Source organism: Sinohyriopsis cumingii, chromosome 11 (assembly GCF_028554795.1).
Source record: "Sinohyriopsis cumingii isolate HCF-2022 chromosome 11, ASM2855479v2, whole genome shotgun sequence".
Classification (NCBI taxonomy): Eukaryota; Metazoa; Mollusca; class Bivalvia; order Unionida; family Unionidae; genus Sinohyriopsis; species Sinohyriopsis cumingii.
In genome coordinates this window covers 64,888,936-64,915,825 of record NC_142971.1, presented here as the reverse complement: position 1 = coordinate 64,915,825, position 26,890 = coordinate 64,888,936, and the positions used below count along the sequence as shown (strand labels likewise).

General features: G+C 33.5%; 1 protein-coding gene and 1 long non-coding RNA gene across 2 annotated transcripts in view; one reads left to right on the top strand and one right to left on the bottom strand.

Annotated features, from left to right (window-relative positions):
• The window catches only part of LOC149788590 (E3 ubiquitin-protein ligase PDZRN3-like), a 405,601-nt gene that overhangs the window by 116,628 nt on the left and 262,083 nt on the right, over positions 1 to 26,890 (top strand). The gene's annotated exons all lie outside the window — the stretch shown is intronic.
• The window catches only part of LOC149788591 (uncharacterized), a 38,932-nt gene that overhangs the window by 2,991 nt on the left and 9,051 nt on the right, over positions 1 to 26,890 (bottom strand). Inside the window, exon 2 of the long non-coding RNA XR_016424175.1 lies at positions 24,727 to 24,868. This is a non-coding gene — a long non-coding RNA (uncharacterized LOC149788591). The remainder of the gene's footprint in view (positions 1 to 24,726; positions 24,869 to 26,890) is intronic.

Below are 26,890 nucleotides of genomic sequence, written 5' to 3'. Positions count from 1 at the left end.
GGACATTTTTTTAGAAAGACTCTCTGGGAGTGCTAAATCTAGGAAGTTTGTGTAAATTATTAAGCCTTATTTGTCTAATGAATGTTTAGATTTGAAGAAAATATCAGTTTTGTAAATGGTACAAAAATTGTAAACAATAGTTGGGAAATATGTGAAATCTTCAAAAACTTTTATGTAAATGTGGTATTAGACATTGGCAAGGATGTTTCTTTTGAACTTCTGACTTCTCAGAGGATCATGGTTATTAAGGACAATGGTAACATAGATAATGTATTGAAATTTAACTTGGTTAACAGTGATGTAGTTGTATGAAAAGTTAGAATTTGAAAAAGGCAACTGATTTTGGATGTGAAACTTTTAAATCTTTGGCACCAATCCTTGTTGGTCTTTTTAAAAATCGAATTGCCAAAGCATTACAGTCTAAGATTTTTTTTCCTGACCATTTGAAGGAAGCAGAAGTGGTTTTGTTTGTCAAAGAGATGGTCTTCTTTATACTAAGACAAATCTGTAGCTGTAGTTCTATTGGATCAGAGTCTTACAGGGCAACAGTAAAATCATATGCAGCAAATTAAGACGCAGCGTGTATTGAGTAGCCAGACAAATTAATTCAAAAAAGGAGTTCTATAGGTGTCAGTCCTTAAACCTCTATAATGTCTTTATCAATAATATTATTTCATTTTATTAAATTTGCTTTTTAGTACAATTGATGATGATGGCAGCATTTCCCTCTAAGTGTGATGATCTTGTGATTGACACACTTAAAAAGGGGTCCAACATTCTGATCTATGGATTCACTGTGATCAGATTGCAAGCTGACCCCAAAAGTTCCAAGTGCTAGTGTTAGATAAAATGACTTTCATTACAAAAACGTACTTAAAATAGGCAGAGAAAGCTATGATAAACTGTGAAGAAATTGTCAGACTGTTTGGTGTTGACATTGACTGTGAACTGAAATTAAATACTTATAAAAAATCTTTGTAGGAAAGTTTTGAGACAACGTTTTTAAAAATGTACGTGTCAAATAGTTTGTTAAGACTAAACAAAATGATATATTTATCTGCCTGTATCCTTTCCTATTTCAACTTATGTCCTCTGGTCTGGCACTTCTGTAATGATATGAACACTAGTAAACAGTAATAAAATTAAAGCGTGAACTCTACAATGCTCAGCAAGTTTGCTCCCAAAGTTCGGATAGTTTCCTGTTTTAAACAATAAATGCAATTGTAGACATTCATATATTATCAGTATCGAAAACTCAGCATATGCATAAAGTCTGCCATTGGATATGCAGCTGCCATTCTGTGGAAAGAGTTGCTTTATGGAATAATTTGAATTGATTTAGATTCATAATTTTATTCTGGAATGGTAAAAACCATAAATGTAAAAACCTGCAAAGAATAACACCCCCAACCCATCACCATATTCCAGTTCTCATGCCATGATGACGTTAGCTGATGTCTTTGTCACCATCTGTTTCACAGGAACCCGGGGAAACCTCCAAAAGAACCACCGACTCATGAGAAGCTACTGGCAAGTTTTCTCACATACCTACATTGGCTGAATCTGAGAACTGGTGCAGACAGAGGTGAAATGGCAGTGATCTGTAATGGAGAGCGCTTTAGACCACTCTGCCACTCGGGACCCCAACAAGTTTTGTCATATTCAACAAATAATGTATTAACTTTCAGTATTATAAATTGAATCCTGAATAATCGTAAAAGCTCTATGACAAGTCCAGATGTATGAAGTTCCAGATGAATTCCTGTGGTGTTCCAAATTAAGTCCAATTTTGAATGCGTTGATGTGCCTTTTGTCTCAAATGTGCTATTATGCCATTGGCCTGGAGTGTAATGATATGCCTACAGTCTTTTGATGTATCACAGTAATATAATGTTCTCTGAATACACTATAATTCCAGAGTAAAGTTTTAGTCAAAAGAGTATTATTGAGTACTCTTTAATTCCAGTGCATAATAATTTGAATAAGAAAATCCACCCAAAATAAAAGTTGAATGGAATACAAGACTAATTCAGCTTAAGATGTTAATGCAAGAATATTTTTTCAGGTAAACAACATTATATAAAAAGCTAAGACAATAATAGAACCAGGATGTAGGTCAGTCTACATTATACAAAATTCAAAGTTGTCAACAAGTCGAGGAATTTTCAAATGAAATACTTAATGTCCTGACACAGATTCAAATAAACATGTGTACCTACATTGATAATGATCTGAATATTAAATCCACAATCATATAGGACAAAGTCAGCTACCAAATACAGATGTACAAAACATATCATTCAGAAAAGCCAACAAAAAATAAAAATTAAATATACATAACACACCAATATGTAACCATTTGTCACTGGATACTGTGTTACCAAATGGGTATACACTTCGGTTTTATATAAATAAAAAGTAGTTCAAGAGAAGTTTTGGGTATACAGGAACTGTATTGCCATCACTAAAAATAGGGTACTGCCATAATTATGCAGTAACATTATGTCGGGTTACTCTGAGCGTGCGAAAAATACAATAATAGTCTTTATATAATGAAGAATTCTTGTGAGCTAAGATGCTCAGTTTTAAACATCACTTGCATCTCACCTCTAGGTTTGAAACTTGGCTTGGCTACTGTGGGTATGTGAGAAAGCTTGCTAGTAGCTTCCCATGGGTCATGGGCTCTTACTGTGGTTTTCCTGTGTTCTTCCTATGCCAAATATACTGACTGGCATGTGTAGCTTATCATGTTGCTGAAAATATAATTAAACCCACTAAACCACAAACGTAATATTAGAAACTGAGACTCGAGTTTTAGATCTCTCAGTACTTTTTAATACATTGAAGAAATACATAAGCATCTAGCTTAAAGTATTGAAGATTATCCTTATTAAATATTGATGAATGTTAAAGTACCTAGAATACCAACCTTTTATTGGCTGGGGTCTACACAGATAAAATCATCAAGGTCACAGGCCACATAAGCAAGAACATCCTTATCACTAATTATGCATATTAATTAAATTGCATATTTTCAAAAGGACTTCCTACATGGCTGTAGGCTGTACAGTGTGATGGACTGGGCTGAATGAATCCCATCATGGCCATGGGTTGGACATGCCTGAGTTAGAAAATAAATAGACAAGCCTTTGGAAGGTAGAGAAAAGTGGATGACACTGACCTTATTCTGGATAATTGTCACTATATAGTATATTGATTAGCTTTAATAGTATATTGTTTTAAAAGAAAAATAATATTTAAAAATAATAATAATAAAGGAAACCTATGAATCAAACAAGAATAAAAAATAATGTTAATATTAAAGCAGCAGTAGTGAACTGAAAGTGAAAATGATACATTTTCAGTTACATTTAATAATTTGGTCTATTAGTGTAATCTATTTTGTCACAACTTGTTATAGCTCAGTATTTTATTTCATGGAGATCTGTCTGGTAAGAGCATTTGAAATTCATGATCTCTTGAGAAAGTATGAGTTTGTGTGTGTATATATATATATATATATATATATATATATATATATATATATATATATATATATATATATATATATATATATATATATAAAGAATGCAAACAGGTTAACTTGGGATAACCTTCCAGTAGCAAACACATATTGCATGCATCAGGCGAAACAAACATGTTTTCCTATTGCACTGTTTTTAAAATTAGGGTATGTAGATATTTTTTTTAATGATCAGTATATATAATGTACTTGGCACTTAAAGTACTGGGCTAAACCAGCTCAATTTATATGCACAAATCAATTTCTGGAATTTCTTTTTGAAATTTGTTTATGTTGCATATTAACATTATGGCCAATGGGTATGGACTTGTTTGTCTGTGCCCATTAATAATGGCAAGACAGGGTCATGAAGAAGCTTATGAAAGCACCTGTTGCCTTGCTATCTGAAAAGTCTGTTCTCAGCTCCATTAAGCTTTTAGGTGGTAAAATAGTTTGCTTTTCTTGGTCTTTTCCTACCATTTCCATGTGCTGAAACATAAACAGAGCCTTATCATCTTCCACAGTAAGTCATTTGATCTTGGAGTACATTAGATTAGCACTAACAGACTGTTTCTATTGACAGTGCTCACACTTGGCAAACATCACAGACTGCCCACATTGTTAAAAAGAAAAAGAAAAACAAATAGGATGTGGAAAGTTGGTACCCACTGCACTTATTCCCAAAAGGTGATACATGTACTATAATAGGTTTTCAAAGAAAGTCTTATTTGATTTTCATTATGTATAGACATTAACACACACACACACACAAACACACACACACACACACACACACACACACACACACACACACACACACACACACACACACACTAAAAGAGCATGGAAACCGTGTGGACAACTTGGCTGTAAATAAGGTGAATCAGAAAAATCAACTGGTTTTGTCCAATTCAGAATTTTTCATTGTAAATCAGATTCCTGGTAACTGGATTACTCAATCACTTTACATTTTGCATTGGATTTCTAGCAAAGTTTAGGAAAAGGTTAAGCCAAAATATCAATTTTCATCTATCAGTCCATGTAGCGGCCCATTCTATTGATTTCAATAATGGCAAACATTTTAATTTTCTGTCACTGCGTTCAAAAGATGGTTGTTCTGCTGGACTTTTGAGTTTTAGTCACTTGGTTACCCGACCGTGATTTGGATTTTTTGTCCCTGACCTATATATACCCTATAAATTTCATTTTAAGAAGCTTTACTAATCATTAGCAAAAGTGTTATTTAAATCTGAGAAAAAAAATGCAAACGCCAATAAAGTTATTTTGCATGTATGAACATAGCATATTTTACTGGAGATCTCCAGTTTACTTGATTTGTTTACCCAGAGTCTTGAAAGTGTTGCATACTTGCATAGTGTTCCCCATGCTGAGATGAATAGCTGTATTCTATTTCAAAATTTGTTGTCCTGTCATCATGAAATATGTACAATTTTTAACTGCTGACTTTTATCAGATGCAAAGCCAGATTTTTTTTACAGATTCTTTTATCAATTGTAATCCATCTTACATGTATACAGACCTGTCTTCCAGGCTGATGCAACCTGTCTGTGATGAAAACAGTAGATAACATTTAAGAAAACACCTGAATTAGATTTCCTTTGTTAACTGTATACCGATTCATGGAACCTAAAATTGTGATATCAGTATAATTAGTGACAGCCAATGAAAATGCAGTATATGTATAGCACAAGCTAGCTATGTTACCCTGCTTATCATGTGCTTAAACTTTGAGTATCTATGGAATGCATTAAAAGTGGACACATTCATAAATAAATCATGCAACAAATATTGTAATACAGATTTCTAATTTGAGTGCTCACCAGCTGCACTGTATTATTTGAATAAGTAGACAGTGCCAAAAAAAACAATTCCTTGCATAATCAATGTTTACTTGCATAGTGTTGTATTGAATAGTTTCTTGCATAGACAGTTTTGCAGTTGTTACTTGCATAGTGTTGCAAGCAGTGCAATTAATAGTTTCTTGCGTACAGTGTTGCATAGAATAGTTTCATGCAAAAACAGTGCTGCATTGATTAGTTACTTGCATAGTGTTACGGTTAATAATTTATTACATTTGCTGTTGCATCAAATGATTACTTGAATAAATAGTGTTGTAATGAATAGTTATTTGCATAGACAGTGACAAAAAGTCCTCATCAAAATGTGTATGGTCATTGGCAGTCATATCCGCTTTTTAGGTTAACTTAGCCAGGTATGCACTTTTGAGTCCACTCAATCTTTTCAGTAATTACTTTATTTCTGAGATGTGCATTTTTAACATTCATGTAATAATAAATTTCATATGGAAATGATAGCATAGTAGACAGTTTCATGTTTTACTTTATTAACCCACTGGTAATTTTTGTGTAAGCATACATAGGGTGAGAAGAAAGTATCACTTTTTTTTACAGTGATGTTGCCACTTTTTCATTTTGTGTTCAAGTTTGTGCAAGTCATGTAGGGGTGGGTGTGTTTACATCATATCTTGGATGTAGGTAAGAAACAGGTGCTGTGGATCAGTTGTTTCTCACCTTTACTAGTTTTGTATTTCAAATACTACTGTGTACCCAGAAATGCACACCAATTATCTCAGTAGCCCCTAGCCTGTGTAGGATGAGCTGGCATGTTGCTAAGTGTGAAAAATGCTACACAAGTAGCAGGGGGTCCATAGGGTCTGCCATTCCATTTGGTAGCAAAGTGACTTTTGATTTAAGTCTTCTGTCTGCAACCTAGTAATCCACCACTTACAGTAACATATCCCTCCTGATAGTGGGAGGGAACTGAATCAGTGGGGACACTTGATTTTGCAAAGCTTATTTGGGCCTTTTAAAGTCTGTGTGAAAGATAAATCAGACCCTAGTTACCAAAGCTGCTGATTTCTCATAAATAAGTTTATGGTATGTATAGAGGGTGACAAGATGTGAAAGCAGTATATGTGTAATGATTAATGGGGCAGCCAGCCCAGTTAGCAAACATCACATTGGGGTAGAAATTTTATCCAAGTCATCAGATCTAAAACACTGGTTTGTGATACACTTTTGCAAAATATGACCATATGCACTGGCATAATTATAATGGAGTATATAAAGAAAGAGTTCTTGATACCTTTGGAGTTGTGTACAAAGAAAGTGCACTTTATACCAATATTTGTACGGGAGAAGAAAGTGCACTTTATACCTATAGTTGTATGAGAGAAGAATGGACACTTTATACCTATAGTTGTATGAGAGAAGAATGGACACTTTATACCTATAGTTGTATGAGAGAAGAATGGACACTTTATACCTATAGTTGTATGAGAGAAGAATGGGCACTTTATACCTATAGTTGTATGAGAGAAGAATGGACACTTTATACCTATAGTTGTATGAGAAAGAATGGCCACTTTATACCTATAGTTGTATGAGAAACAATGGCCACTTTATACCTATAGTTGTATGAGAGAAGAGTGGGCACTTTATACCTGTAGTTGTATGAGAAATAATGGCCACTTTATACCTATAGTTGTATGAGAGAAGAATGGGCACTTTATACCTATAGTTGTATGAGAGAAGAATGGACACTTTATACCTATAGTTGTATGAGAAATAATGGCCACTTTATACCTATAGTTGTATGAGAGAAGAATCGGCACTTTATACCTATAGTTGTATGAGAGACGAATGGACACTTTATACCTATAGTTGTATGAGAAATAATGACCACTTTATACCTATAGTTATATGAGAGAAGAATGGGCACTTTATACCTATAGTTGTATGAGAGAAGAATGGGCACTTTATATCTATAGTTGTATGAGAAATAATGGCCACTTTATACCTGTGGTTATATGAAAAAATAAAGGGCACTTTATACCTGTAGTTGTATGAAAAAATAAAGGGCACTTTATACCTCATGGTTGAATGAAAGAAGAAAAGGCACTTTAGTTTTATGTATGAAGAAAGAGCACTTTGTACCTATAGTTGTGTGTTAAAGGAAAGTGCACTTTGTAGCTATTGTTGTGTGTAAAATGAAAGTGCACTTTGTACATATAGGTGTATGTGAGAAGAATAACACCTTTTTTCTTTATTTGTATGGTAGAATAAACTGCACGTTATACCTATAGTGGTTTTTAAGAAGAAAATGCTCTTTATACCTATTAGTATTCACTCCCATTAGTTTGTACCCACTCCAGCGATTTTAATAATGAAAAACAATAAGGCTGTAAAAGTGCACAAAACACCTAATTGTTGCCAGGGGGAACCCTAACATTGTTTTCTTGTTTGCATTTCAAACTGAACAGAAGCTGTCATTGTATGATACAAGACTGATCAATGTCCTTTTCAGGTTCCTAATTCTTATGTCATATGTTTAGGCAGAATAAACAGTAACACAAGAAAGAGTGAAAACAACAAGCTTTGAAAGATACAATAATTTATTTCCCTGGAAAAATTCTGTAAAAATGGAAAAAAATATGAACTTACCGTTTTATGGAATCAAACCCAAATATAATCGAAGAATAATCCAAGAATAAAATATTTAGTAGTCCTAATAACAAAATGTTCTCCTGATTTCAAGTTTGAATCCCGACGAAAAATTGAAGATGGAAGACGACGTATTCGGTAACCTGCAGTTTTGAAGTCTATAGTTCCTTGTAGAAATAAGAGTTATCACTCTGGCTTTGGAAATCTAAATAAATTTCTTATAAGAACTGTCTTTGATTAAGAATCTCACATGAGCACATGTATTTTCCAGCAAAAAAGAATTAATCCTTTTGAATCCAAATAACTTGAAATAACTCCAATCCAAGTAATTTGAAATAACTCCAAACAGCACAACAGCCCAACTTCTACTGAGAATAATTCTTCAAAACAGAGGTTATATTGTCTTCGAAAACGTAAACAGGGGGGCACGTGATTGTGTTCTGGAAACTCTTAGAAATTAGGTACTTGTTAAAAATCACATCCACCCGGTGTGGCCATGATGAAGACCAATCATTTTCCTCTAAGAAATAATATATAAAATATTGTTTACATCTTAAACACATAGACCCATCATGATCTGAACAACAACCAAGCATTTGAAAATAAAAATAGAACTTGTTTACATGGTTGCTACAAATTTTGAATCAAGGTCAGCATTTAGATCAACACCTGGTGCTTATAAACTTAAAGTCAAGGTCATATTTTCTGAAAAAAGTATCATCTCTAGTGAATAAATTACATTGCAGTAGCATGTAATAAAAAATATAAAAAAATAAAAACAGACAAACAATTAAATTGAAATAAATATATATTAAATAAGATACAGTTAAATCAAATATACATAACACTAGTACAGTCCATTTTCAATATAAAAAACTGTTATATGCATCCAGTGTTTGCCATATCTAGTTTGAATAGTTCTGTTTAAAGATTGAACAAAATAAAAAAGGTACAACTCATATAAACATGTGTTCAAAGGGATGTAACTCCCAAAGTTATAGAAATTTAAACAGTTATTTGAACCTTATCAAAAACAGCAAACTACATCACATCTGTTGCCTGAAAAATTAGACTGACCCATGCAAATAAATGCAGCCATGTTAGAAAACTCCCATTTGGTTTGAAATATGATCAGCATGGGTGTTAGATACCCCCTGGTGACAGTTAGCTTAGAAATTAGAAATTGATAGATGATTTGTTATGTTTTGTGTATTTTATTATATTCTTAGCACATTAACCCCTGGAGATATTTGTCATATTCATCTGAAATGTGAGTAGGAAACACATTTTGGGGGCTATTTTTGTATACATTCTAATACATCGACTTTCAAGTAATTTCCAGTTAACCTAATGCCTAGTTGTGTTAGAAACGTCATTTTTCATTGGCTGTTTCACTCGTGCATGAGGAGAAGGGTGAAAATTAGAGGTATTTTTAGTTTTTTTGTGGTTTTCTTTTGTTTGCTTAACAGACACATCTCTTTCATATCCAGGCCACTTTTTATTCCAAATGCCCATTTTATCCTATTTTTTGCAAAGATTCACCTGTCTGTGTACAGTTCAGACAAGTCTGCCTGAGATCTTAGGCCAAAAAGTATAAAATCCAGGCACATAATTGGTTTCCAACCACAGGTGAATTTTGGGTGGAAAAAAATTGGGTAAAAAATATTACATTTTTTACTCTGTAGTTTGTAGTTCAACTTGAAAGTCCAAATTATTTGGTATCGTTGTAGAGCTACATTTGTCTACCTTTCTATAATACTAACCACTTTAGTGAATCTTAAATGACCTTGACACTTCAGAGCTCAGAAGTAGGCTACTACCTCCTGATGCATAAACTAGGTGCCGGGGGTTAATGAGTTAATGCCTTTAGCTTTTAAAATTAGTGGTGTGGCAGGGTAGGTAAATACTATAGTTATATATTAGAACAAAGTGCACTTCATACCTATTGGATGTGAGAAGAAAGTACACTTTATACCTATTGGATGTGAGAAGAAAGCACACTTTATACCTATTGGATGTGAGAAGAAAGTACACTTTATACCTGTTGGATGTGAGAAGAAAGTACACTTTATGCCTGTTGGATGTGAGAAGAAAGTACACTTTATGCCTATTGGATGTGAGAAGAAAGTACACTTCATGCCTATTGGATGTGAGAAGAAAGCACACTTCATGCCTATTGGATGTGAGAAGAAAGTACACTTTATACCTATTGGATGTGAGAAGAAAGTACACTTTATACCTATTGGATGTGAGAAGAAAGTACACTTTATACCTATTGGATGTGAGAAGAAAGTACACTTTATACCTATTGGATGTGAGAAGAAGAAAGTACACTTTATACCTATTGGATGTGAGAAGAAAGTACACTTTACATCTATAGAAGTTGTATGTGATAAAATTGCACTTCAAATAAAAGGCCAGAAAAGCAGTTGTTTGTTATGTTACATTATAGAATTGTTGTAAATGAATTTTATGGCACATATATTGACTTTAGCTACTCATGAATTCCACACTTGTTCCATTCACTATCAATTTTCCTCAAGATTATTTTGAGACAAAGTTACTATACTTATAGGCTGTGTATGAGAGAAGGAATTTGAAACAGTTCACCATGATTCATTTCCATTGGTTAGTTTTAATCCTTGATAACTTCTTTTAATTTGGACTCATCCAGGGTGACAACACTGGAATTGTCTGCAAAATGGGGTAATTTTTATCAAGTTTGTGGATTTGTGCTAAAATCAGCAAATATGTGCATTTTCTCCAAATTTGTAAAATTAATTTTCATTTTATTGATTTTTCACTGTTCTTTCTCTTTATGAAAACTATCAAGTAAAATCTCAAACAAGTTATAGAGATTGACCTTCATGCTGATGATGGATTACGTGTCAATCATCTTAGCGTGTAAAGATTAATGTGTTCTGACTAAAGGAAGAAATTAATGATTACTTCAAACTCTTGGACATAAAGAAACGGAATTCTAACCAGTGCTGCACATAGACTGCAGGCCGATGGGTTTCCCACAATTTTTTCTCCTATGTCCTCCAAATCTTGACACTGTGTACTCTACTGGGTGCACTTTCTGTCAGACAAAAATGCTCCTACAGCTTTTCATTAATGGATGTCCACCCATGACACTGTTGACACAAGCAATGTCTTAAGTTGGGAAAGGTAATAGGGGTCTATTTTTAGAGGTTAAAGAACATAAAATTGCATAGGATTTATAAATGTATGCTTATGTATGTGTTGACAGTTACTAATAGTAAAATTATTAGTAAATATGTTTATGAAATATGGCATTTCCCCCATTGGACAGATTGGTTAGGTGGTGCCTTATAAGAATTAAGTTAATTCCTATTGGATAAGTTGGGTCACATGAATAGATATTTTGAAATATTAGATTGAGTATTAAGATCTGTTGTGTGGGGTATATTGCAACATATAGTTGTAATAGACTATTGAATGTTGTACTTAGATATTATTTCAGAGGAAAAGCATTTGTTTGGACTGTTTAGTGGAAATAGAAAGTGCTTGTTGGAATATAATATTATTTTGGAACTACTGAGAATTATTCAGAGGACTTCTCGACAATTCCTTTTTGACAATGTCATGATTCTTAGCAGACCATTTATTTTTTCCTTCATGAAATTTATACAGAACTTTTCACTATTTTGGATTTTATAAGAACATTTTCAGGATTATTTGAGATTCACTTCATAGTACTGTATACTTCTCTTGCACTTATAATGATGATTATATTATTTATGAACATTTCCAAAACTTACTAGTTTGCTTCTTTCTTTTGATTACTTTATGACCAGAGAGTCTAAACAACTCTGAGACAACAATGAATATCTGTCTTAAGAATGTATCAGGTGATGAAAACATTCAAGGTTGGAAAGTAAAGTGTTTGATGGCCATTAGCTTATCATATTTTAGAGGTTAAAATCAATCTATGGCAAAGAAGATTTAATTTATTTTGAGGTCAACAAAACTGAAATTATGTAAAATACACAATATACGAATTATGTATTGATTTGTTTGGTTTGAATGAAACGTATTTCACAAAATGTAGGTATGTATTATAATAAATTTTGATAGATATTGAATGTACCAAATGATAGGGCAAGATCCGGAATGAAATATCCCATGATGCAGATCACGAGGAAGTCATATAACTTTTATTGCAGTAATGTCAGTGTTGAAGGAAAATATGATTGTACAGTGCATTTATCTCATTTTTGAACACTGTTAGTTCGTTATGTATTATTACTTTCATTTGTCCCTCTAAAATGGTGTGTGTCAAGATTTGGAGGGAGGGGGACACTTATCCAGAATTCTATGTTAAAACACTGTCTAACAGTAAAGTCTGAGAAATTTTGTTGATTTTTTAAATTGATTTTATGGAGTTATTGTCAGATTGTTGTCAGACTGCTTGTCATGCTTTAGTACATATAACAAGAATTTACATACCTGAAACATGACTCTTTATTACCCAAAATTGTGCATATCTGCTTGGCATCATAATAATATGAAGGGGTACATATCTGCATGGCACAATATTGATATGAAGAGATGCATACTCCCATGGCATCATAATGATATGAAGGGGTACATATCCCCAAGGCATCATAATGAGATGAATGGGTGCATATTCCCATGGCATCATGATGATATGAAGGGGTACATATCCCCGTGGCATCATAATGATATGAAAGGGCTACATATCCCCATGGCATCATAATAATATGAAGGGGTACATATTTCCATGGCATTGTAATGATATGAAGGGCTACATATCCCCATGGCATTGTAATGATATGAAGGGCTACATATCCCCAAGGCATCATAAGGATATAAAGAGGTACATATCCCCATGGCATTGTAATGATATGAAGGGCTATATATCCCCATGGCATTGTAATGATATGAAGGGGTACATATCCCCATGGCATTGTAATGATATAAAGGGGTACATATCCCCATGGCATTGTAATGATATGAAGGGGTACATATCCCCATGGCATTGTAATGATATGAAGAGGTACATATCCCCATGGCATTGTAATGATATAAAGGGGTACATATCCCCATGGCATTGTAATGATATGAAGGGGTACATATCCCCATGGCATTGTATGATATGAAGGGGTACATATCCCCATGGCATTGTAATGATATAAAGGGGTACATATCCCCATGGCATTGTAGTAATATGAAGGATACTTTGATTCAATTCCCAGGCCAGGATGGGTCATTACTTTAATTCAGTTGCCAGGTCAGGAAGTGTTATTACTTTGATTTATTGCAAAATAGAAGATAATATTTTGAGTAAAATACAACAACGACTCAGCCATGAAGTGTACAAAAAGGAGCATTGAAGTGTACAACCAGGTGACTAGTAGTGTACAGCAAAAGGCACTGAAGTGTCGGCTACATGATATTGAGGAAAAACAGGCAAGTTGATGACAATGGTATTTTTTGTGGCAGTGTTAATTAATAACATTAGTGTATGGTGACTGATTATTAATGGAAGATCTGGAGACAAGAAATCATGGCCCTGTGAAAACCAGGAAAGTGACTATGTGATTCAGATCCCACTGACTATGCTGGTTTTAACCTATGGTACAGACAAATTGCTAATATAGTTAGCAAATTTGATTTACACACATAATAAACTGACAGCTGAAGTGTGAAACACTGGTCAGTCCATGGTCACAGGGTGTCAAAATTATAGCTACTTTATGACTTTTTTGTGCTTTTTTGATGGCCTGCTAATACTGGGATGTCGTATGGAGTTATTTATTGCATTAGCAGGTTATAGCAGGTGTATCTTGTTCACTGATGGACAAGAGAAGGGAAAATCCAGCTGAATTTAATGTCTGCTGGTGTTTATTTGCATCTGTGGGTCATTCCTTGCCCAAGAAACTGGATGCCCACTGGCCAAAGTCTCAATGACCACTGTGGATCCATTGTTATAAAAAGACTCCTGCTGAACTTTCACAGCTTAGATATGAAAATAACAGTGTTTACTGGGACACTCACAATGGACATTGGTTAGCAGAACATCCCCACAGTCTTTGGAGTCACTTTCCCTCTCTTATAAAAGCCACCTACAAAGGGAGATCAGTTAAATTTTGCTATTTTTGAAATCACAATAACCCCAGAAATATTTATGATGCAAAGTACCGAATATTTGCACATGTACACATTTTTTTAAAAGCTTGTTTATGACATTTTCCAATTACAAAGTGACATATTTGTGGCTGTACACATTTTAGTAAAATGTATAATAATAATAATAATAATAATAATAATAATAATGCTTTATTTATAGAGGGTGACTTATTAGTCAAGGACTATTCTCCCTTGAGTCTCTCTAAGGAGAGTGTAGCAATGCACATTATATGAAGATAGCAATAATTACTGTTTATTTTAACATGTTTAATTTTAAAATACTAAATTCCATTATCTATTAGAAGCACATACATGCTCATGATATTTCTTCATAAAGTACACATGTATGTTACTTTCAACACAACTAAAACTAATTAAAATTCCTTTCCCAATAATAAATTGGAAAGAACAGTTGTGTGCTCTCTGATGAAGAATTAACTGGTTGTATTATCTTTAGAAGAAGAAGGAGAGTCTTTATTTATATTGCCATAGCCCAGCTGGACTGTGAGGATTTATTTTTTCAATTAGTTGAATTGAACGATGGATAGTACAATAAACAATAAGGTATCATCAACTATAGCATTTAATATACAAAAGAAAACCTAATAAGAAGTGAAATTACATCTGCATGCAGGTCAGTGCAGATGAAATAAGCAGTGTAATTCACAAAATTTTTTTTAGGGAGCACGATATATCTACAGTATTATATTATTAAAGATAATAATATGAAGATAAAACTAGAAGTTATGTAATTGCAGATCATACTGATGAAGTGGTAATTCAAAATACTTGCAAGATGTATGAATATATTATATCTTTATATATTTGTATATTTGATCTTCATAATCAAGGTGAAAATGATATTCATCTTACATTATAACAAATCTATCATGAATTGGTTTATATGTCTCACCAGCTTCAAATTCAAGTATGTAAGAGGATGCTGTAAATTTAGCATTTCTGTATTTCAAGGAATAGATTCTATCAGGGTTTAGTTTTGATGCTTTAACTACTGTTCTTGAGACAATCCATCCAACTTTGGATAAAATTATCTGATTGCCTTAATTTAAATAACTGTAAAAATATGTCAGTGTTATAAATCCCTCGATTAACCCAAACTCCACAGAATCTTAATCTTGATAATAAATATTTAACTAAAAATGCTAAAATTACTGTATTGGGTAAAGCTTCTATCTATGTGTGTGTGTGTGTGTGTATGTATATATATATATATATATATATATATATATATATATATATATATATATATATATATATATATATATATAAAATGCACACACACACACACACTGTATATATATACACATACACAGGGGAGCTTCATTAATCTGGACACCTAAATTGTACCTAGTGAATATGTCTGGATTAACGAATAACGAGTTTTCCAGATAATGAAATCATGCACATTTTTATTTTACAATGTCATAATACCGTATACATATACATATGTGTGTGTGTGTATATGTATGTATGTATATGTATGTATGTATGTATGTGTGTGTGTGTGTGTGTGTGTGTATATATATATATATATATATATATATGCTAGCTGTAAATGTACTGTATATTCAGTAATGGTTGAAATAAATTAATGAATGCATCTATTGACGTGTGTTGATTTTACATTATTATAACATGCATTATGGTAAACTAATAAAATGCAGTCATTTTTATGTCATATTTTACAGCTGTTATAGCTGCTAATGAGGTGATAATTGACGTCCCCATTTTATTCAGAAATGAAGCCCTATACTGTCACAGCTTAAATCAATCTGCTGTATTTGTACAGCCATCAATAAACTTTGATTGTTACATACAATTGGTAAACAACAAAGAGGCTTAATTACACAATTTATTAACCATATGCTATGTCAGAAAGTGTGGATGATTTGATCCCAGTGTGTTTATTTAATTATTAACACACAAACACACACACACCCCTTGTTGGTGACTAGCTGAAATAGACATTGTTTATACAATCGTTGGTTACAATATGGTTATGCTACTTAGTTTTTCCACACACATGATCAGGTGATCAATTGGTAACTTTAACATATCACTAGAATTTGACCAATCAAAGACTGATACATTGACACACCTCCAAATTTGCGTAGGTGACTAGCTAAATGTATTTTCATGTTTCTTGTTTTTGGACAGATTAATTTCGGATTATTGAGACAAGTTTTATGTAATTTTACATATGGCCTCTTTTGCATCTAATACCTATAGGCAATACATCATAATATAATAAATGAAATCTATTTATTTACTGTCATTTAAATGTTTATCTGGAGAAGCTAACAGAGTCTGTTTTTGTTAATATGAAAACCTGAAAATAAGCATGTGGCGCATATATCAATAGCATACTGAAAATCAGCACAGTTTGAAGCAAATATTAGTACAGACTCCCAAAGTAAACACTACAATTTTGATGACTTGCTTCTTTTTAGAATATATTTAATTAATTTTAATAACGAAATATTAAATAGTAAATATAGTAAATATTAATCATACTTGATTCATCCAGTTCATCGGTTTAAAATTAGTTAACATTAATTACCAATTTAGCTTTTAGACTGTAAAATGTATGTTTGACTTTTATGGGTATAGAAGCAGGTAATATTAATGTCTTATTGGGTTATTGAAAAGAAGAATTCTGATTTATTGCTTTCCTTTAATGTCTGTATAAACGAATAATATTGCCTTGAGTCTTTTGGACTTGGAGCTGAATACTTAGAGATTTCTGCAGCTTGCATCAATATCCAATATTCTTCTTTCTCTGTTAGGTCAAAATGTTATAAGGCTTCCTAAGAAAAGAATAATTGGAATGTTTTCATCTTCATTTCCTGAAGAATAATGGAACGAATTCTAAGACCCATCTTGGTATGATCTGACCCTTAACCTAATATAAACTGGTCACCATTTTTGTTCTCTAGTTCAGCAGGCAAATCATCAATGGAACCACCATGTATGTTATAAATTAACATCTTTTCATCTCTCTCTCACACACACACACACACACACACACACACACACACACACACACACACAGAGACACAGACACACTGAATATTGGACTGTATATGCTTCTTTGAAAGGAGATATTTTAGGCAATCCGAAAACATAAGTACATATATGTCACTGACATTTTATAATGTTCTGTCTGTACTTAGGGCATTGAGATGATTCATAGTTATATGAGACAGAGAGGGGGAGAGACAGAGAGAGAGCAACAGAGAGGGGGAGAGACAGAGAGGGGGAAGAGACAGAGAGAGAGGAGAAAGAGAGACAGACAGACAGAGGGGGGAGAGACAGGCAGAGAGAGAGATGTACTTGTGTTTGCCTCAAAGTGTGCAGATTTTCTAAATGTTGTTGACACAAATGTCACATTCCCTCCCCCTTGCGTTTTCTTTCCTAATATGTTTGTATGAAGAAAAAGAAGCCCTCTTGATTCCTGCAGACCAACATATAAATTAAATCAGAGGATATTTCCTTGTCAGACAGAACTACTGTTCTTTGTAATTTACTATTGTCAAAGAGATGCTAATTAGTTTCAGTAGTGACTTGTCATTACTGTTTTGTCAGTAGTATATAGTCAAAGCAAGGGAAATGTGTACCTGTGCACATTTTGCTTAAATGTTTACATGCACAAATTTCTGTTACCAGTACTTTTTAATTGTAGGCTGTCACAAACTCATGTTAGAAAAATGTGTACATGTACAGATTTTAGTTACTTTGCATCATAAATCTGTTGGTGCCTATCTGCCACTGTACAATTCAGTACATAATAGCCTACATGTATTTGTTTCAATTCAGATCTTTCCAATTATTCTTGTATTTGTAAAAGTTGTTTTCATATAGTGTAATAATAATGTGTAAAACTTTCTGTTGCTGTGGCTAAGGAGCTTGGAGTATAATCGAACAATGTTTATTACTTCTATTTCTAGAGGGCATGTTGTTATTTGAAATGTTAATACAATGAAGATAAACATGTCATGTATTTAAATGACTGTTTCTTCCTCTACATTTTTAAAATCACTTAAGTTTTGGACAAAAGCTGTGCTTTATGAATTATTTTCTAAAACTCACGTTGTCCGTTATGAAGTGATCTTATGATACCATAGAAAATAAGGAATTTTTCCACATTATTTAATTTTAACATATTTCTTACTCCACGGGTGATTTTTGCAATTTCTTAGCTTCTGTTGTTTTATTTTATTTCATTCAACAAGGTTAAATAATTGCATTTAGAAAGAAAAGTATTAAAAAAAACTCAGAAAAATATCTAATCAGCTAAGATTTTTTTGTGCATATATATATATATATATATATATATATATATATATATATATATATATATATATATATATATCTGTGTGTGTGTGTGAACACATCCTTTGTAGAGCTAATCATTGGTGCTATATGGTCAACGGTCCATTTGTCACCTTACATGCCAATAGCAGGTTTGATTTGTAACATTGTCATGAGACCCATTATTAAAAGACAACAGTTTTGATACACAGTGGAGTTTTGTTTTTTACTTGCTAGGAGGTTCAAATTGTTGGAATTTGTTCATTTTTGTGTACAGGAAGGTCCAGATTGTTTGAAAATTTCAGGACATAATAACATAATCTTCATAATCATTATTGTTGTAAAATATATATTCAGGCTGTTGTAATGATGTTATGTGATGGATGTAATTTGACCTGATGGAATGTTGTTTTATCCTGTACAAGTGGCTTGTATTTTTTTCTTCTGTGTTGGAATTTAATTATAGGTCTACACTACTTTTATTTTTGGGGTAGAATGTAATTCCATTCGTAGAGAGTAAGCTGTATTTTTAGTGGCTCATTTATCAAAAATGCCTCCCAAGTTGTATATTCCCCTAGCAGCACTGAAGTATTCAGTATTCCTTCTGACAGGTCATTTTTTTTTACAATATAATTTTTGTAGTAGAATACGCTTGCTGATCATGTGGAAAATATGTACTTAATTATTGTTACTGTCACTTTATGTATAAATCCATTGCTGAAATGTAATGAAATTCATCATTTGTCCCCAATGAATGCCTCCAAACTGTTGATGCAATTTTCATTAATATTTTCATTTATGGAGCAATAACAGAGTGCTTGGTAAGAATTATGAAGAACACATGAAAAGGAACATTCCCCATGACAGAAGTTTCATTGATTATTAAAAAGCAAAATTGCAAGCATTATTATAGCCATTGTAGAGGTTCATTTATGATGACTTTTACAAGTGCCACCTCCTGGAGATAATTAGAAAAAAAAAACTTTTTATGCAAAATAAATTACTAGTATCTTTACAAAACTGTATAGGCCCCCTATCCCAATGATGTGTTAGGTCTTTAAAATATTTCCTTAAATTTTCATTTTTAGTTCCCAATTTGCATTGAGGTGCTGTGTTATGATGGGTGCCTTGTGCCAGCATCAGCATTGTGACATGCTATGTCTAGTTAAATTTTATGTGATCCCTGGAAGCATTATCCATATTTCACTGGTGTGGCAGCCTCCATGGTTCATTGGCAAGTCAAGAGTTGGCTTTAATCCTGACACTGGCAGAGAGAGAATCAACAGCATGTCACTACAACCCATTGACTTCCTCAGCCCCTTCTAAGGGTGTCAAGCTATGATTCTCTTTCTTAGCTGTAACTTTCCCACTGCCTGCAGCCTGCCACTTGTTACAGGGCTGACAGACAGGCCCCTGCTGGGAGTGTACTTGAGACCCTCCAGATATAAACAGAGCCATAAAAAAGCTATATTATACTAGGATTAGGTTGCAGCAAAACTTATGTATCCTGAGTGTCATTAGACCTTCAGTCACTTTATGTTTCTACTACAACTACATGACTACACTATTGTCTAGAATGTTGATACATACATTTTGGGTGAGTAAATTTTAAATTGAAAATTGTTTAAATCTAAGTTTATGACATAATGTTCTTGATGTGCTTTTATTCTCTATACTTGCTGCAGCATTAATTCATGGAATCTAATGTTGCACATATTTTATTTGACTTCCTAACAACATGAGACAAATATGTATAATAATAACATTAGGCACATGTCGATTGTATTAGTCGTTAGATACAATATTGCATGCAATTTTTACATTAACAGTTTTTGGCACATTTTTACTGTTGTCAATTACATTCAACAGGATACAGTTTAGCAGTATGTGATTTTTTTTACTTCAGCTTGTACATAGTGTAGCATTCATTATATCTTGAGTCAGAAGTAACTTATTTTAATTTTTGGTGGTTTTTATATCACTTTGAAGAGGTTATCATGTTTTTAAAAAATGGGAAATGAGTGCTGATAATATTTAAAAGTAGTTGGTTTTCATGGCTGAGAAAAGGAAACATGGGATGTTATTTCGTCTTGGCAATTTTTCACTGTTGATTGTGTATGACTGTTGATTAGTAGCTTAGTTATTTTGGATCTTTTATAGCAGATATATGGATGCACCTTTATTTGACTGCACCATAATTTCACATGCATGCACCATGATCTTTTTTTTAATTCTTGACATTTTATACAGTTGGAGAAATCTCCATCTGGTATAGTTATGATGCCGAAATTTATTAGAAAGATAAAACAGGAATTTCGTTTGGGTTTTTAGAGGAAAATAAAAATAGTTCCCAGTCCCAAAAGAGCAATATTTAAAAAATCATGCATAATCGTCAACATTTTATTCCTTGTTTATCCTTCTTTTTCTCCCATGAAAAAAATGTACCCAGATGTCGTTGTCAATCATAAAAACATGTGATCATCATCACACTTGTTATATAACCATGTCAAGTTCTGTCTGCTATTTCCATTGTTCACTGATAGCAGTAATCTTGTATATATCATTCTTTCTCTCATACTATCATCTGAAGTGATAGTTTCTACTGTAAGACTGCTCTGGTGGTCCAGTGATTAGAGCTTTGGCCATGGATGCGAAAGGTCATGGATTTGAACCCTGGCCGAGTCATACCAAAGACTTCTTAAATAATGGTGCTTACAGTTGCCTCGCTAGGCGCTCAGCATTAAGAGGTTAGTGTTAGGACTGGTCAGCCTGGATTCAGGATAATGTGACTGGGGGGGACATGATGCTACATGTCTGTGGTAAGATGCTCCAGTGCTAGACATTACTGTAAACTGCCACACCACTGCATACAGTATAGCAGTATGACCGAAAAATTGTTAAAGCTGTGTTAAAAAGCTAAAACACACACACACACACACACACACATACACACCTCCCACACAAACCCTCTCTCTCTCTTTCTCTTGCTTACTGTAAGCATATTTTTTCAGGTTAACATGAATTGATGTAGAATTCTAAAATACTTGTGGTTCTTGCTCTTAATAAATGCTGACTACTCTACATTTACAAACTGAAGGACATTTTCAAATGTGATGGTAGGAGCTAATTGTGTCCATTTGGTTAGTTCTATCCCAGCCTGGGAGTGTCTGGCAATGGTATTTCGATTTCACAGCTGTGACCAATTATTCTGTATATGGGAACTAATTTGGTTCATCAGGCTGGATGTCCTTATAAAGAAGTGGTCACAATAGTGGTACTCTTCTACAGGATGACATCAGTATATGCATGTACTACTGTATATAGTTGCTTACGAATGCAACTGCAAACTGCACAGACCCAGATCTGGGTAGCATAATGCACTGCCAGATCAGGGTCTGTGCAGTTTGTTAGAAGTAATCAGTGAAGCAAATACATAGACCCTGATCTGCGGGTGCATTATGCTATGGCAGATTAGGATCTTTGTTGTTTGCAGTTTGACTCCACTTAAAAGGGATTATATATGGTAGATACCTACTTCTTGTGAAATAATGTATGTTTTACTTCTTTAGCAGTACTGTATGTACTAACTTGTAGATCATCTCTCTTTTGAGACCTAGACCTTTACTCAAGTGAAGTCAAAATCTCTGAAATGCTTTAAACATGTCACTGCAGATTAACATGCAAGGAGAAATGTGGATGTATTCAGTGACTTCATTGAATATTTTTTAGCAGGTTGACCTAAAAAAAAATTGCAACAACATTTAGTACAAAGTAAATACTCGTTGACTCTTGCATACAGTTATGAAATGTGAAAGGACTTAGATTTCAGATTTTATTATTCCTAGTTTTGACATAAGTAGAGGAAAAGTTTTTGCTGTTTGTTTTTCTCTCATGATAAAATCATTAGGATAGGAACTTGCTGGTGGTTAGGCTTGGTTTTGTTTGGTGCTTTTGCAGCACAGAAACAGAGAACACAAGGCTATTTATTGCTGAGGGGAATGGAGTAAAGTACCCAATTAGGCAGTCTGACTACAATTGAATGCTTTATTATGTTCAAGAACAGCTTATACCAGTCTTTTTTTCTTCACTTTATACCCCCCATCAGCAAGAACATGTAATCCATATATTGCAACCAGAGTACCTCCTTGCATTGTATTTTGTCCATCTGTCATTATTAGTTTTGTCATCAATTATTGGTATGTCACGTAGATACTACCTAGATTAGCAGTTCCAAAGTTTTACTTGAAGATTGATTGCATATAAAATTTTATTTAGGTATGTTGTGTTTATAAGTGAAACCAGTAGATTGTAAAGATGATTCTGGACAAATGCTGCCAATGTTGAATTTGTTTTATCACAGTAGCCACAGATGGCAGAGTGGTCTAACGAACTTACCTCTACTGATCACTGCCATCTCACCTCTGTCCATGTGGGTTGGAGTCTTGGGCTTGGCCATTGTGGGTATGTGAAAAAGTTTGCCATTAACTTCCATAGGTTGGTGGTTCTTACCAGGGTTTTTCTGGGTTCTTCCTCCACCAGTATATTGGCTGCCATTATAACCTGTTTTGTGCTGAAAAATGGTGTTAAACCCACAACAATAACAATAACAGTTGTTTGTCATATTCTGTTGTAAAATGTAATATAGTGCAGTCTTGTTATTAATAATTCATTCATTATTTTAGCAACAATACAGATAGCTTATTATTTTATACATTTGCTTTGTATTAAATCTTGTATGATTTTGAAATGTGCCTGCCAACAGATGTGGGCTACTGGTTATAATTAACAATGTTACACAGATCGATTGACAAATACATAATTTTTTAAAATTTAATACAACATAAAATTGCAACTGCAATCTGCACTTTTAATTCTGGAATCCTTGAAATTGATTCATATTTGCAAAATTTGTAAATCAGTTGTATTTCAAGCAAACACTGTCATCAGAAAGGAGTGATGATTTTAAAAAAACGCTATGAAACTGGTCTGATTAAGACAATTTCCTCTCAGTTTTCTGATAATTAAATCAGAGCTGGTGTAATTTTGAGAAATAATTTTTTTAAATATGAAATATTTGACAGATTCCTTACAGATTACCATAATACAGGAAATTTAAGTTTGATTAGACAATCAAAGTGTACACTACCTTCACTCTTCTTTCTGTCATAAATAATTGCCAACTATTGCCAAATGGTCAAACAGAAGTCAATATATCAATAATCCAGAAAATATATTCACTTGTCAGCTGTGTGAAGGTCAATTATGGAGAAAATGTTGGGTGTCAGACCTTGTTAGGGAACAAAATTATGGCTTTAGTTTCTGTTCTGCCTACATAAGAGCTGTTTGATTATAGTGCAAGTGCAGTGTTAAGTTCAGCCTGTAATTTTCATGACTGTGATGGGCACAAATACTGTAATTTGTAATCTGACAAGCCTCATAAAGGGTTTGAGGCTAAGATTTGTCTGATGTGACCATTGCTTTTATCTTCTTTTAGAGAGAGAGAGAGAGAGAGAGAGAGAGAGAGAGAGAGAGAAGAAAGAGATTCTTTGGAAAACAGTCGTTAAAAATAAAATTGAAAAAAAGACTTGTGTTTTTCCTTGAAGGGAAGGTAAATTTAATGTGTAAGAGATTGCTAATTATTACATCCCCCACCAAGATAAAGTGTATAATGGCATTTTCCACCTGCTATCAATTTAATTTCAACATAGTAACTGGAGTTGTCCACTATCTGCAGATCCCAAATTTAGTGAATGGCTTGCCTTTTGGGAATGGAAGAACTGCACCAAGTTCAGGCTCAAAATTTCAAAGCTTAAGGTTACTGTCACTGACCTTTGTGTGTGCACAATATCTTGAGTTCTCAGCCATCTGTAGTAAGCAGACATTGTGGATAGGCTGCACCTGGTGTAATTAGGAAGTCTAACAATTCTGGGGGCAAAAGGTCAAAAGTCAAGATCAAGGAATAAAAGAATAAAAATGGTTTCTGCACCATCTATAAAATGTGTGAATGGAGTAAAGAAGAACCTTACTGATTTTGGAGCAGAAGCAAAAACTAAAAGATTCAGGTTACTGACAAAAGGAATAAAAATGGTTTCTGCACATTAACATTGGTTCTAAATCATATACTTCATCCTAACTTTGTATGTGGCTTACAATTGGGATAAGGAATAAGCTTATTGATCTGAAGGTTAAGAGATCAAAGGTTGAGCTTACTGATTGGCAGAAGAAAAATTGTTCCTGCGCAGTAACTTAATTGTTGATCAGGCTTGTATCAATCTCACTGGATACCTTACACTGAGTAAAGAAGAAGCCTGTTGATTTCCAAGTCTTGAGATCAAAGGTCAAGGTCTCTGCACTGAAAGAAGAAAAATGGTTTCTGCATCGAGGACTATTAAACATGAGGCAGTGTCAATCAGCCTAAAAGCATGCCTGGACCAATTAAGTTTTTGTCTAACAAAATTCTAAATAGTGGTCTAATCATGAACCTTCGTGATCACTTCTGGAGAAAAGCCAGGTCTTCCTTTTAATAATAATCTTTATTTAAATTTTCAATAAAAAATACAAAAGTAACTGGTAACATACTTATTGTATTAGAGCACAGATTTAGAGTATGCAGAGAAAATAACATTTTTAATATTTAATTCCTTATTAGAAATTCTGTAACTCACAAAATTGTATCTGTTTATTGTAGGTACAGCTGTTAAAATTGATGTGTAAGGACCTTGATATGACTTGTCATATTTTGCATCAGGCACTTGTTAAATTGTTATCAAAATGAGGCTTATTTGTAATTATGGGTTTCGTGGATTGACTGTCTCTGGCATTAATTCATTATATCAACAGGAAACAATTCAGCGGTTAATGTCTTGATCATTTCATTTTTGACCCATCATAATCTACAATTTTATAAATTTTGCTCTCCAGTGTGATATAAGAGATGACTGCCCTTTTCTAAAGTGGCCCCATTGATCTAAGACATGGTGTGTCAGTGGGACAGGCGGGAGGGAAATTGAACCATTCTCTTTCCCAGGATGCACCAGCCATCATGTCATTATTGCTTCCAAGAAGTTGTTGTGGATGATGAACGCTAGATTTGCCTGTCATTTTGAGGAGTCTCTATGATGAATTACACTGTATCAATTTTGATTTATTGTGCCGCTAAGCAATTGTTTGAACTTGATCAAATAGCAGCAGCCATCGATGAATATTTTAGGAAATTTCTGTTCAAACACTAGTGAGCCTAAGACAATAATATGATAAATCTCAAATCCACTCCAATAGAATTGGCATTTTTGCAAGAGGCAGACATAAAGTCAATAACACAACTTGTTGAAGAAGTGTTTACATAGTTCATGAACAGTGTGCTGGATACAATAAAAGCATGAAGATTATTATTGTCAGTATGATGGATGAGAGAGAATCTTTTCATTAATTCTGTACGAAATTTGCCATGCATTTTCCTTGCAATAAACTTGACAATGTAATGCCTTTGTTAAGAAAAGTTTTATATCTTCTCCAAAATATCAGATTTAGTTGTTTAAAAAATAGTTAGAAGTTTCTTTCTTGGCAGATTGAAAAAATCATATTTTGCACTTGAGTACCACACAAATAAATGCACCTTAAAATTGTAATAATATATTATATTTAAACATTCTAAGTACTTGAGGATGAGAAATATTCAGTTTTCATTTGGAAAAGTCTGAATTTTAACAACTCAATGCATCAAGACAAAAAATGACAGAACCATCTTTATTCTCCAGCCAGTGATACAGTTGTTACTAATTTGTATCCAGAATATGCTGCAGACCACTGACCCAGATCTGCCGTCACATAATGCACTAGTAGATCTGTGTAGTTTGTTGGGAGTAATCAGTAGAACAAACAAGATAGACCCTGATCTGCAGGCATATTATGCCCTGGCAGATCAGGATCTTTATTCTTTGCAGTTTGTCTCGACTTGTAATTATATACGGTACAAATGCTGAAAAGAATTTGTTTCAGTTTCGTACTCCAGACACAAATTAACACAAAATTGAGATATAATGATTTCCTTCATTCGCAAATGATGGCTAAAGTTTCCATTTGATGAGGGAAGTCTATAAAATACTTAACTATGTTCGTCATATTCTAGAAACATAAAGACTGTTACTAGGGAGGGTTACTCACTGACAATGCTATTTTTGTATGTTGAGGAATGTTGTTATATCAAGAATGGAAGAATATTCACAATCAATATTGTATTTATGCCTGGGAATGTATTAGATCAAGAACACTTAAATGCATCTTCATTATGTCAATGTTAGATAAGTTGGGTCACTTTTCATCAAGTTAATGATGAAGAAAGATGTGCTATGATTTAGCCCTGGCAGGTGTATGA